Below are 12,055 nucleotides of genomic sequence, written 5' to 3'. Positions count from 1 at the left end.
CAATTTGTCTACCTAAACACACACACACACACACACACACACACACACACACACACTTGAGAAGAGACACACACACAGATTCAAATGTTCCTTCAAACTTTGTATTTTTTAAATACCTTTAAAAATTTGAATGCCATCTAGTTGATTTCTTTATTCATTTTAATTAATTATTTATTTTTTAAAATGATTTCAGAGAGGAAGAGAGAGGGAGTGAGAGATAGAAACATCAATGATAGAATAGAGATGGGCTCCTCCTGCATGCCCCCTACTGGGGGTCGAGCCCGAAACCCTGGCATGTGCCCTCACCTGGAATCAAACCTGGGACCTCCTGGTTCATACGTCAATGCTCAACCACTGAGCCATGTTGGCCGGGCTGATTCCTTTACTTTAAAAAATATTTGATTTTATATAGCTTACGTTTTTATTTTTATTTTTTTATATATATTTTATTGATTTTTTACAGAGAGCAAGAGAGAGGGATAGAGAGTTAGAAACATCGATGAGAGAGAATCATTGATCAGCTGCCTCTTGCACACCCTCCACCGGGGATGTGCCGGCAACCAAGGTACATGCCCTTGACCGGAATCGAACCCGGGACCCTTCAGTCTGCAGGCCGACGCTCTATCCACTGAGCCAAACTGGTTTTGGCATATTTTTATTTATTATTTTAAACTTATTGATTTAAAAATTATAGTTGCCATCAATATTATATTAGTTTCAGGTGTACAGCATAATGATTTGACATTTATATGCCTTACAAAGTGACCACCACAAGAAGTGTAGTAACCATCTGTCACCATACAAAATTATTTCACTATTACTGACTATATTCCGTATTCTGTACATTACATTTCTGTGATTTATTTATTTTATAATTGGAAATTTCCACCTCTTACTTCCCTTCACCCTTTTTGCCCATTCACTTCACCTACACCTTTTTGGCAACTCTGTATCCATAGTCCATTTCTGCTTTGTTCATTTGTTTGGTTTTTTAAAATTCCACATATAAGTAAGAGCATTAGTATTTGTCTTTCTCTATTCAACTTGTTTCACGAAGCATAATATTCTCTGGACCCATCCATGTTGTTGCAAATGGCAAGATTTTATTATTTTTGTGGCTGAATAATATTCCATTGTATACATGTACCACATCTTCTTTATTATTGATGGACACCTAGGTCATTCTATCTTTTATTCTTTTGAGGAATCTTCATCCAGTTTGCCATAGTGACAACATCAATTTACAATCCTGCTAACAGTGTATGAAGGTCCCCCTTTTCTCCACATCCTTGCCAACACTTATTATCTGTTGACTTTTTGATAATAGCTATTCTGACAGGTCTGAGATGATATCTCTTTGTGGTTTTGATTTGCATTTCCCTGATGATTAATGATGTTGTGATTCTTTTCATGTATCTATTGGCCATCTGTATGTCCTTGTTGGAGAAGTGTCTATTCAGTCCTCTACCCATTTTTTTTATTGGATTGCTTATTTTTTTATACTGAGTTGTATAAGTCCTTTATATATTTTAGTTATTAGCTCCTTATTGGATATGTCATTTGCAAATATGTTTTCCCATTTAGTAGGTTGCCTTTTTGTCTTGTTGATAATTTTCTCTGCTGTGCAAAAGCTTTTTTGTTTAATGTAGTCCATTTGTTTATTTTGGTTATTGTTACCTTTGCTTGAGGAGACATATACAGAAAAAATATTGCTAAGACCACCTGACTGGCGTCGCTCGGTCAACCTACGAACCAGGTGGTCACAGTTCAATTCCCAGTCAGGACACATGCCTGGATTGTGGGCTCTCCCTGTGGTGGGGGCATGCAGGAGGCAGCCGATCAATGATTCTCTCTCTTCATTGATGTTTCTATCTCTCTCTCCTGCTGCCTTCCTCCCTCAAACAAAGAAAAATATATTTAAAAAATATTGCTAAGACTAATGTCAAAGAGGTTACTGTCTGTGTTTTCTTCCATGAATTTTATGATTTCAGGTCTTATATTTAAGTGTTTAATTCATTTTGAGTTTATTTTTATATATGGTGTAAGAGAGTGGTCTAGTTCCATTTTTTTTTGCATGTGTCTTTCTAGTTTTAGTTGATTTCTTTCTTGATTGTGTTTATCAACTTGATAATATATTTTATAAATTTAATATGTTGAGTTTTTGCTATATCTGATCAATACTTTAAAAATCTTTTATTTATTGAGGAGTATAGAATTTTTAAGAAATTAGTGTAGCACATAGCTTTCCATATGTGTAAGAATTTGACTTCAGAATAATCCCAGTAGAGAGTGTACCATAGACATCAGTCTACTGTGGCCACTGGGCAGCCTGGAAGTCATTTAGCTATTTCTGTGGGCATGAAAAACATGTGAGGGCTCCATATATTGAAGAAGTACAGTAACTGTGTGTCACAGAACTTTCTGGAAGACACATTCACAATAAGAAAACCGAGCACACAGAAAGAAGGGCAAGAGATGAAAGTGGACATTTCTTTCTAATATCTCCCAAGTTTAAGAGGCAAAATTTCTCAAAGACTTGTACTTATCTATTTTTTGCTTCTCTAAAGTTTATGAAAAAAATTTAAATCTTTAATTGTATTTATTCTCAAAATAGTAAAGATTGGTTAGCATAGAACCTGGAGTAAATTGTATAATTGTACCATCAAAACACCCCCCCAAAAAAACAAAACAAACAAAACAAAAAAACTAGCCAGAGAGAGAACGCAGCATTGGGAGAAGCAAACTCAAGGGATACAGTGTTTTGAAAAGAGTAGACAGATGTGTTTTCCTTCCTTTTTCCTATAAATCAAGTTCACTGCAGCCATATATATCATCATTATGGCCTTGGGGAAGATGTGGGGAGAATGAGTCAAGAGGAATGATGTAGGGAGAAGCCTACATCAATGATGTAGGAAGGAAGGGAGGTGAAGGAAAACCCCCAGGTTAGAAGAGTAGGTGGGAGAGAGAAGGGGTCAGACGGAGGGACAGCAGAGGCCACACTTGATGTTCTGGTTCCCTACTGCAAGCCATAATTCTTGGGGTGGGAGTTAAGTTGATGTAAAAACGAAAGCCATGTGGAACTATGTTCTGGTCTTTGGTGGGAATTCTGGAAGAGACTGCTAGGCAGAATGGGTCCAGGTCTCCACGAACGTGCTGCAACTGAGTAGATGGGCCAACCAGACATTTAAGCATCAGGACATGGAAGGAGTTAATGTGAGGTGTCACCCACCATGGGAAGAAGAAGAGAGCCGTGTGGGTGTCCATTGGGCTGACCATGGTTCTTGGTGGAAGAGGTGATATGAGCCTGCCCTAGAGGTTATAAGGGAACAGCTTCAACCAGGAGGGCAGAGGGGTCATGACCTCATCTCTTAACAGTATGGATAGTCCCTGCACATCTTAGAAATCACCTCCTTCTGGCTTTCTAGGTGCGACATGAGAGTTCTGTAGTGCTAGTGAGAGCTGAGGTATGGCCAAGTCAGCCAGGGAGGGACTTTGGCCGCTGAGCAACAGAGTGCCCTCACTAGTATGCACCAGGGCCCATGTGCTCATTCACACCAACCACCTGGCCTCAGAGGCCACTGAGGACCCAGAGAGCTGTTTTAACACCAAGATAACACAGTGTTACTCAGCATTCAGGATTTACCCAGCTGCTACTCAGCAGATGGAGGCATGTGAGGAAGTTTGAATGGGCCCATGGAAATGCAGGAGCCACATTTTTTTTTTTTTTTTTTTGTGTGTGTGTGTGTGTGTGTGTGTGTGTACAATTATATAGTACGAATAGAGCTTTTGACTAATTTCAGAAGGAAAATCATTCATTTATTGACAGGTAATCACTTGCAATTATTCAAACCAGAGATTGGGCAGCAATTGGTGGCTGGTGCTAACATCCAGGCATGGCAGAGACTTCTGAGCCTTCATGCTGGCTGCCTCTGAGACACCTACAGCCAGTTGAGGACCAGTGGGGAGCTGTGCTAACTCCACTTCAGGGATTTTAGTCATGTTCCAAGATTGAAGACCCTGAAGGTAGTTAAACTAAAGGACAGCAGTTACTCCAGTTATATATCTGGGGTTTTGTTGCCCATGGGCTTTGGTTGCCCCTCTGATAAAATTTGCCATCCAGTAAAGCCACAAAACCTCTCACTGTTGATTTCTTTAAGAGCTGAATTATTAGTAAATATGTAGTGACAAACAGAAAGTGACCTTGGTATTGGCTCTGATACACAGAAAAACAGGCCCCCACCCCCACCCCTCACCTCAAAGAAGGGAGCTGTAGTTTTCATTTGCTTCTCTTTAAAAACAGAAAGAGCCCTTGGGGGAGCCTCACAGGTCCTAAGGGGAGCAGCTCTGAGTTTCCAAAGCATGAAAGAGAAAGAAAAGGCAAAAGAAAATGCAATGAGAAACTGCAATGAGAAACATGACCTTGGGCATGTTTTTTTTAAAAATGAGTCAAAAACCTGAATGGTTCAGAGGACATACCCAGGGTGTCAACAGTTCTCTGTCACACTATAAATGTTGGTTCTTATTTATTAAATGGACATGGAACTGCAATAATTAACTTCTAATTTTGTCCTCTGTCTCATTCTTTCATGCTCCCTCACATCACTGGGAGAACTCAAGGTTTTCTATGAGGCTGCAACTCAGTTTTTCCCCTTTCTGGCCCACAGCTAAAGGTACTGGGCAACTTTTCACTGAAAGAATGTGGTTTCTACTTTTGATCGCAGGTAATGCTTATCTTGAGTATTTACTTAACTGCTGTCATTAGGGTGTGAGAGGGCCATACTCCTGAGCAGCGCTTCACATTTCTGTCCTCAAATGTCAACACACTTGAGAACAAACAAGAAATTGTTTTGGAAGCTGCCATCTGTTTGCTTTTTCAACTTGACCTTTATCTGAATAGTAAGACATGTCTTAGCTGAGCACACTTCTTTTCAATAAGCTAGAGCAGTTTGTGTGTGTGTGTGTGTGTGTGTGTGTGTGTGTGTGTGTGTGTGTTGTATGTTCTGTTAAAAGGAAATTCCATCACTTTTCACTTTGCCCATCCTGTAGAAGGTAGAATCTCTTTCATTCCCAGACCTTCACTTTGCCTCCTTGTGTTAACTTTCATACCTGTGCCCCACCCATGTGTGGGTATTTCATGGTATAAAACTAGCTGTGCCTCATGGTGGGGCCGTGGCTTTTAGGTGCACGTTTCTATTGCTGGCCAAAAGGCTCTTGAATGCAGTTTGGAAACTAATCTCTCATTACCTTAAGGTTGACATTATGATTAGGTCTGCCCATGAGGTAGCACAGTTAGTTCTGAAGACATATTTAGTGGTAAAGCCCAGGTTAAATGCTTTATAAAGTTTCCACGCCTGAATGGTTTACCTAAAAGCCTGAAATGCCTGGGCTGAAATCTCTCAGAATTCCTTCCAATTCTTTGATTCTTTAGAAGGCAATTAGAATCCCTAAATCACCTTTCTCTTACAAATTTTCTTTTAAAAGCTATTTTTATTACAAAATATTGCTCATGTATGATAGAAAACTTTAAAAATGCCAAAATGCTCAAAGAAGAAAATGAAAGTCATCTGCCATCTCATTATACTAAGATAACAATTATTAACATAATGCCTTTATAACGTTTTCTCTCAGCAGCTAATTCTATATCTCTTTTCAAAGTTAGAGGCATACTGTTTATTTTTTAATTTCTTTACTGATTAAGGCATTACATATGTGTCCTTATTCCCTCATTACCTCCCCCAACCCCACCATTCATGCGTTTACCCCCCTGTTGTCTGTGTCCATTGGCATAATGTTTATTTAATGTTACCTGCTTTTACAATGTAATGGAATATCATGAGCATTTTTTAGATAATTTATTCTCCTATAGTTAAACCTTATTATTTCCACCTGCACATCAAATACTTGAAGCGTACATTGATTATCCCAAAGATTAAAACATGTAGAATATTTAATCTAAGCAGGATTCCAAAGCTCATTTTGAGTTAAAAAACACAAGTTTTGATTGATACTAAGAGGATGGAGTTCTCCAAAGGTCAGTGTCAGAATCTATTTCAGGATTTCAGTTATTAATATTGCACGTGAGGAGAGAGGTAATAATAGGCCTTAGGCCGAGACCGGTTTGGCTCAATGGATAGAGCGTCGGCTTGGGGACTGAAGGGTCCCGGGTTCGATTCCCGTCAAAGGCATGTACCTTGGTTGCGGGCATATCCCCAGTAGGGGGTGTGCAAGAGGCAGCTGATTGATGACTCTCTCTCATCGATGTTTCTAACTCTCTATCTCCCTCCCTCTCTGTACAAAATCAATAAAATATATTAAAAAAAAAAATAGGCCTTAGGTTCTTAGGTTTGTGTTTGCATCTTGATTAAAATATAGGAAAAAGTGGTTTGTTTTTTTTTGACTTAAAAATGGAGGTAAGATGGTTTTTAGGAATGATGTTGTATCTTTTTACCCCCCTGGCCATCTTCTAGATATCTCTGAGGAAGTAATGCAGGGCTTTGAAGGGTGGGTTTCAGAGCGTGAGAGCAGGCCTTGGGGACATTTCAGTCCCTTGTGTGGGTCCAGCAGAACCAAAGAACATGGGCTAGCTGCAGTCTCAGTTAGCCTCTCTTGTGTGTGTGCCCATGGCCCTCAACATCAGAATGGACTCCGACTAGAAGGCTATTAATTCCATTGAGGCATCTGCTCATAATTCATTTCTTAAGAATGTGGTCTGTGTTGAGTGCAGACATGGCACCATCACCTGCAACCCCATTATCAGAATCTTTTGCTTTTACTGAAGTTCATTCAATTAGAATTTATTTTTATTTTTGACAGGATGATCTACTTATTTATTTATTTTTAAATTTATCTTTATTGTTAAAAGTATTACAGATGTCCCCCTTTTGTTCCCATTGACCCTTTCCACCCTGCCTCCCGCCCCTTCCAAGCCTTCCAGACCACACTATTGTCTGTGTCTATGGGCTATGCACATACGCCTATAAGGTCCACAGTTAATCACTCCCCACCCACCCACCCCTGCCTTCTAAGATTCGTCAGTCTGTTCCATGCTTCTGTATGTCTGGACCTATTTTGTTCAACAGTTTATTTTGTTCATTAGATTCTACATATGAGTGAGATCATGTGATACTTGTCTTTCTCTGATTGGCTTATTTTGTTTAGCATAATACTTTCTAGGTCCCTCCATGCCATCTCAAAGGGTAAGAGATCCTCTTTTTTTTTTTTTTTTTTTTAACAGCTGTGTAGTATCCCACAGCTTTTTTTATCCACTCATCTACTGATGGGCACTTGTGCTGTTTCCAGATCTTAGCTATTGTAAATTGTGCTGCTTTGAGCATAGGGGTCCATATATTCTTTCTGATTGGTGTTTCAGGTTTCTTAGGATTTAGATACGAGGGAATAGAAACTGCTCTGGTAGGTTTGGGATTTAGTTGAACTCTTGGGTGACAAATACCTACCTCGCAAATCTTGGCAAGACCAGAAGGTTTTTTTTGTAACCTCAGAATTGCAGAGGGAAACTCAGGACACTTGGATATTTTATACCAAAGAACCTTCCATACCTCAGGCATGGAATTATTGAAAATATCCCAAGAACAAGTGATTAGTTTATTCCCTGTCCCCATGCTTTAGTCTGGCACCTCTCTGCCTCCCTAATTGTTAAAAGGAATTGGAAATGAGGCTTTGTATTTTTTTTTTTTCCAAGGAATGTGTCCATTTTATCTATGTTTTCTAATTTGTGGGCATAAAGTTGTTTGAGATACATCTTTTTTATCCTTTAAACATCTATAAAATCTGTACTGATGCTGCCTCTTTGATTCCTGAACTTTGTAACGTGTCTTCTTTTTTCTTGGTAAGTCTGGCAAGAGGTTCGATTTTATTGATCTTTTTATTTTCTCTTTTGTTTTTATGTTTGAAATTTCATTTGCTTTTGTTGTCTTTATCATTCCCCTACTTCTGGTGTACTTTGTTTTTTTTTCTTTTAGTTCCTTAAGGTAGAAACTCAGATTATTGGCTTGATAGCTTTCTTTTTTCCTAATGCAGTCAAAACTCATTTCTCCCATCTCTAACAATTCGGTTCTCCACCAAGTTATTCACAGAAAAAATATCTTGGTTGTCGAACAAACCCCCCCCCCTCCCCCCCCAGAAAACAAACAAACAAACAACAAAAAAAGAATGCTTTTGTTGCTGGCAAAATCAACCATTAATTCAATTTTAAAACATAAAGAGGCTATCAATAGTACTAATGTTGCTAAGAGTGTGAAGGAAATAATGGTCACAGCCTAATGAAGAGGTAGAAAAACTGTTGTTGATTTGGATAAACAAAAGCAGTTAGTCAGTGACAGCATTTTGGAGGCAATGATTTATGAACAAGAGAAGATGCTGCATATTGACCTGAAATACCCTCTGGACTGAGTGCTAAAAGTGTTTGGTGTAAAGGTAGTAGCGGGTGGTTCAATAACTTTAAGAAAAGAAGTGTTTGTTTATAAATTAAACAGTATATTAGACATGTACTGTCTATAAGAAAGGTTAAAACAGGGAATCATTTGGGGAATCTACCAGTAGTACAGATTAATTCAATTTACATTATTTCTAATGGGGGGAAAAATGAATCGGTTTTTGAACAAATCACTTCGTGAACAGCCTTCCAGAATGAATTAAGTTTGAGAACCGAGGTATAAACATTTAATGCTATGAATTTCTCTCCAAGCACTGCCTTAGGTGAGTATCTCAATTTTGGTATGTCATATTTTCATTTTCATTCACTTTAAAATGTTTTCTAATCTGCCTTGTGACTTTGCTTTGCTACAGAGGCCACTTAGAAGTATGTTGTTTAATTCCCAGATATTTGGTTTGGTATCTTTTTGAACTCTAAGAAGGAAGTTCTAATAAGTTGAAACTGGTGAGAAGGCATTTGAATTTATACATAACAACATGGCCAATGTTTCACAGTAAAGTGAAACCCTGTCATGCTATTTTCATTGTATGAACTTGAAAAAAGGATATCTTCAGCTCTTTTATTATGCTTATTAGTGCTTTTAATAGGATTTGAAGGCAAGCATTGGGACCTTTCTGAGTTATGTGTCTTATTTTGTTCTTTTTAGTGCATTATCATTGGCAGAACCGGATCCTGAAAAATCCATGAAAGATGCTAAGCACCTATACTGCTTTAAGAATTTGGAACTGAATCGTGAAAAGGAAGACAGAAATTAGAAATTGGGAACCTGAAGAATTCTGCAAAAGAAACACACACCAAAGGAACATTACTGTTTTCTGTTGTGGCTGTGGTCGGAGGGAGGAAGTGCATGCTGCCCCAGCAGGGATTGTGCACTGCAGGGCACACACCTGCGCCTCCCTCACAAGGAGGTTTTGTTAGTTCCTATGATGGCTTACTTTTGGAACAAGTTGGCTCAACATCATTTGTCATCCAGTTCTCCTTTCACACTGTGGTTCATTTCTGCTTGTCCATGATGGGTCTCAAACGCATTCATGCTGTCCATGTTCTTCCCAACACTGGCCAACCTGGGGCCTGTGTTAAGGTGTAAAGAGAATTGTCACCAATGATAATGTATTGTGTGAGACCTTTGCATCTTATAAATTTTCTCTTTTTTCTAAAAATAAATAATAAAACAATAAACCTCAACAGATTATTTTTTTCAAATAACCCTTTTATATAAGGTCTTCCCGTAGTGGCCCACAGAGGCCTCTGGTTCCACAGTGAGAGCTTGTCTATGGCAATTTGTAGTTGATGACGTTTAACTTGGGCATGAGGTGGCAGGAAAGGGGAGTGTATGTGGGAAAGAAATCCAGCTTCAGAAAGGCCAGATGACTGAGGCCAAGCATGGCTGCCATACCTGGTTTATCCACCTGTGGGAGGTTGGAGGAAGGCCTCAGCGTGTCAGACCATACAGATGCCCTTTCACCCAGATTTGCTTGGTTGTCCCTATATCCAAGCCAGCATCTCCACAGTTATATGAAGACAGAACCACCTTCTGCCAAAGAGTTTCTCAGTTCATTTTAATCTGCTAGTGCCACAGCTATAGTGATCATTTTTAGACATTATTTCATGTCAATAGTAATATATATATTTATAATATATTAATGACTATATTAAACAGAGTTATCCTTTCTTGAAATACTCTTTGCCTGACTATAGAAGAGACCTTCTTGACATTGTTATAATGTGTAAACTCTGTAACCTTTATAACAAATCTGAGTTCTTCTAGTCTGCTGCAATTGTCTACTTCAAGTAAAAACACAGAAAATGTGGGGGAAAAAATAAGCTCAAATCACATCTCTAATGAACATTCAAGTCCTTAGAATATGGAGTTGGAAAGGAGTTTGGCAGATTGCTTTATTCTGAATTGATACAGATGGTCCAGAATAATTCATGATAGTTTAAACCTGGATTTGAAATCATTACATCCCAGATGCAAACCCCTGGCCAGCTCGTCCAGCTCTATGGACAGCTCTTCTGTTTCAGCTTTTACAGAGTGAATTCACCTTCAAGTTACTTGAATCTACAGTTTTGAAGAAACTCAGCTGTAAGGTTGTAGAATTGCTGAACAGACTTGTCATACATTTCCCTGCCACTACACTTTATCAACACCAATTAATGCTATTCACAGCTGCAGCCTGTCCTTGTGGTAATGGGTAATGAAGATGACAAGCTAATGTGCTTGACGTTTGGATGGTGGTAATATGATAAAGTCTCTCATAGCCCAGAGTCTAGTTTCTGGATCTCATTTCAAAGGGGTTCAGACAAATTGGAGTTTGAGTAGTGCCATGTGTCAACTTGTGGAAGGATCTGAAAACCAGAAAGGAAGAAGAGCTGAAGGGGAAAACACCAAACTCTGAATATTTGAAAGACACGGACAAGACACTGGGTCAGGAACAAAACTAGGAGCAATATGTTTTGTTGATTAATATAGATGCTGGCTTGATCAGCATTAAGTCCAAAATTAGGATAAGTCCAAAATCAAGGTGTCACAGGGTTGTGCTCCCTAACAAGGTGTGAGGGAGGATCCTTCCTTGCCTCTCAGCTTGTGGTGGCTCCTGGTGTTCTTTGGTTTATGACCACAGTACTTCAATCTCTGCCTCCATCTTCACATGGCTTCCCTGTGTCTGTTACAAATCTCCCTCTGTCTTCTCATGACACCTGTCATTGGATATAGGGCCCATCTTAAATACAGGATGATCGCATCTTGAGATTCTTAACCTGATTATATCTTCAAAGACCCCTTTTTCAAATAAGGCCACACTCACAGGTTCCACCTAGCATTGGGGGCAGTGTCCTCTCCCCTTTGGGGCTGTTCTGCCCTCCTGAGATATCTTCTCAGCTTTGCTTATTGTTTTTAGGCCCTGTTTGTCACTGACCCAGTGCCTTGGGTGCTCTTAGAGTCCCCGGGCAGGAGCCGAAGGCACCAGTATCTTGAACAAAGCTCTCACTGATACAAGAAGAAAACAGAGTGATGGTCTCTCCCCTCTGCTGAATTTGGCTGAGTTCCCGTTCCTGTTAGCCTGCTGCTTCCTCTACCTTTGTTAGATCCCGTACTCCTCCTTTCTGCTCAGCTAAGGGTCAGACAGTCAACAGGAAGGACAAGACAATGTGCACTCTTGAAGACAGCACTAAGTAGGGAGCAAGTCCTCTCTTGAAACTCCAGATGAATAATTTCTGCTGATTGAAAGCTGACAATCACTGATAATAAAGTTAATTTCAACCCCTACTTCCCCCCCAAAACAAACAAACAAACAAACAAACAACAACAACAACATAGATGCTGGCTTGATAGAAGGTAAAGCTTTCTAACGACACCATTTTGAAATGGATGGTGATGTTGGGAGTTATTGGTGTTTGAGCAGAAGTTCATAGTCGTCTTATGTGTGGGGAGATTTTAAAAAAAATTTTAGTTAATTAAAAAAATGTCCTCTCTCACAGCATGCAGGGAACATGATAAATGTTGGAAAATGTTTGCTACTTTCATAACATTGGATTGAAGGAAGGTTTTCCATCATCCTGAAGGTCACTTTCAACACCTAGGAACAGAGAAGCAGCAGTGTG

The 12,055-nt window shown here is 39.3% G+C and overlaps 1 protein-coding gene across 1 annotated transcript in view; it reads left to right on the top strand.

The window, feature by feature from the left end:
* Positions 1–9,616, top strand: part of DTD1 (D-aminoacyl-tRNA deacylase 1) — a 154,591-nt gene extending 144,975 nt beyond the window's left edge. Inside the window, exon 6 of the mRNA XM_084887665.1 lies at positions 9,099–9,616. The gene's annotated coding sequence lies outside the window, so the exon portion shown is untranslated. The remainder of the gene's footprint in view (positions 1–9,098) is intronic.
* The last annotated feature ends 2,439 nt before the right edge of the window (positions 9,617–12,055 follow it).

The sequence above is a fragment of the Pipistrellus hanaki genome (assembly GCF_964339955.1).
Source record: "Pipistrellus hanaki genome assembly, chromosome: 6".
In the NCBI taxonomy this organism is placed as follows: Eukaryota; Metazoa; Chordata; class Mammalia; order Chiroptera; family Vespertilionidae; genus Pipistrellus; species Pipistrellus hanaki.
Note: the sequence above shows the minus strand (reverse complement) of the source record. Positions and strands in the feature narration are given on the sequence as shown.